This window comes from Thamnophis elegans, chromosome 11 (genome assembly GCF_009769535.1).
Source record: "Thamnophis elegans isolate rThaEle1 chromosome 11, rThaEle1.pri, whole genome shotgun sequence".
Taxonomy (NCBI): Eukaryota; Metazoa; Chordata; class Lepidosauria; order Squamata; family Colubridae; genus Thamnophis; species Thamnophis elegans.
Genome location: NC_045551.1, coordinates 62,531,962 through 62,534,780, shown reverse-complemented (window position 1 = coordinate 62,534,780; position 2,819 = coordinate 62,531,962).

Sequence of the window (2,819 nt, the reverse complement as noted above, 5' to 3'; positions counted from 1 at the left end):
TAAAAATCAGTAGTGAAGCTTCAGGGACTGGATAGAAAAGAAACATTACGACTAAAGGTGTTATATATCTTGGAGAGGTAACAATACCCAAGATGTCTTTTAACATACCCGGGATATTTACCAATAAAATAAGTGAAAATTAAAGTTTGGGTATGCTTTTATATTTACAACTATGACAACATTCTGATTTGTAACCTGGGTGGTATATATTTGTAAATTTATATCACTTCTTTTTAACGTGCCTGTTTTATACTATTTTAAGAAGTCATATTAAAGTATTAACAGACTAAAAAAACACCCGAGCTGTGAATAAATGGTTGAATTTCACTTTGACCATGAATTCACTTAACAGAATAACAAGTGTTGGAAGGGACATCCTTGGAGGTCTTTTAATCCTCCTGCCCAAGCAGGAAATCCTATACCATTTCAGACAAATGGTTGTCCATTCTCGTCTTAAAAACCTCCAGTGTTGGAGCACTCACAGCTTCTGAAGTCTAGTTGTTCCATTGATTCATTGTTCTGTCAGGAAATTTCTCCTTAGTTCTAAGTTGCTTCTCTCCTTGATTAGTTTCCACCCATTGCTTCTTGTCCTGCTTTCAAGTGCTTTGGAAAATAGGTTGCTCCCCCCCCACCCAACTCCACTTCTTTGTGGTAGCCTCTTAGCTATTGGAACACTGCTATCATATCACCACTGATCCTTCTTTTCATTAAATAGACATACACAATTTGACTGACAATTTGGGAAGTATTATTGCTTATGCCAGGCCTGCAGCCAGTTCCTTTTGGGATCTTTGGCCTGCCACACTAATATTCTATTCTACTATGCTTTTTCATTAGTGGGGAATTGGAAAGTCAGAAGTAGAATGTGATGATGCCAAAATAAAATTCCTTTCTAGAATCCAAGGTCATCCTTTGTCTCTGCACCTGACCGGATCTGGATGGGTGGAACTGCCAGCATGGCAGTGGAAGATTGGGCCATGTGATTGACTTGTGGGTGTGGGGGCAAGATCTTGAACTTTCAACCAGGTGGGGGAAACCGGGAAGCTTTCAGATTCAGGTTTTCCCAGATGTGCCGACATGGCTCTCTTCATAAATTGGAACTTTGAGGAATCCTTTGCCTTGAACTCTGATTTAATTTTGGATGATATTTGGAACCCTGAAAGCTTATAGGCAGTGGTGTAACAACTGGTTCACTGAGCGTGCACACGGTGCATTTGAAAACAGCTCAAAAACTTACTCTGTTCTGCCACGCCTGTCAGCTGGGCTTCAAACAAAGGAAATATAGGTCAGTATAGCACAGGGGTGGGCAGGCAGGCCTACCAGACTGTCAGAGATAACTGGCTGAATCCCCCCCCCCCTGCTTATAGGGTAGGTCCCTGGATATATTGGTCAGAAATTCCAAATATGTTTTGGAGTTCCTGTCAGGAACACATTGAATCTTCATCTGCTAAGATTGCTGGTCATTTGAAAAGATGCGGTTGCAAATCGATGTTCTGTTTGCAAACTCACCTGTTCCAGATCACCTTTTTGCCTTCAAATCCAGAGTGCTACGCAATCTTCTTAAACAGTAGGGAACAGAGTAAACACAATTCTCTTCAAATTACCAAAGATTTCTATAGGAGAGTTAAAGTCACTATCAAGTTGCAGTGGTTTTTTTTTTTTTCATGATTTCATAGCTATGTAATTTTCTGAACGATATAGCAATAGGAATAGCAGTTAGACTTATATACCGCTTCATAGGGCTTTCAGCCCTCTCTAAGCGGTTTACAGAGTCAGCATATTGCCCCCAACAATCCGGGTCCTCATTTTACCCACCTCGGAAGGATGGAAGGCTGAGTCAACCTTGAGCCGGTGAGATTTGAACAGCCGAACTGCAGAACTGCAGTCAGCTGAAGTAGCCTGCAGTGCTGCATTTAACCACTGTGCCACCTCGGCTTGCCATTTATCGCTCTCTTCTTTCAGATTATTGTCACTGCTTTTTTAAAAAAAATACTTTAATTTTAAAGGTAAAGGTAAAAGTTCCTCTCACATTCCCGACTCTAAGGGGCATTGCTTATCCCTGTTTCAAAGCCAAAGAGCCAGCACTTGTCTGAAGATATCTCTGTGGTCATGTGGCTGGCATGACTAAACACCGAAGGCGCACGGAACACTGTTACCTGCCCACCAAAGGTGGTTCCTATTTTTCTACTTGCATTTTTACATGCTTTTGAACTGCAAGGTTTGCCTGGGAAAAGTAACAGGAGCTCACTCCATTAAGCGGCACTAGGGATTCGAACCACTGAACTGCCGACCTTCTGATCGACAACCTCAGTGTGTTAGCCACTGAGCCACCCCGTCCCTCTAATTTTACTTTACTTTATTTTCTGTCTGATATCTCTGGGACTTCCTGGTTAACTTCCTTCAAACAGTAACCAGATAAACTCCTGATCAGTTTTTGCAACATCATTCATTGTTAGTGCCCTTTGGAACGAACTCCCCGCGGAGATTCGGACCCTCACCTCTCTCCCTGTTTTCCGAAAAGCTGTTAAAACCTGGCTGTGTCGGCAGGCCTGGGGTTGATGAGCTCCCTTCCCCTCTCGACAGGTGTGGTTGTTGGTCATTTTAAATGTCTATTTTGTACTTGTATGTTTCCCCTTCCCGTTTAAGTTGTTCGCCGCCCTGAGTCCCTTTTAGGGAATAGGGCGGCATATAAATAAAATTAAACTTAAACTTAAACTAATGAAGTACATTTGTATAAATTAGCAATAGCTGTAGGTGCATCCAATGTTCAACTTAAATTTATCTGAATTTGAAAGCAAAAAGATAAAGAAGTCATGTTG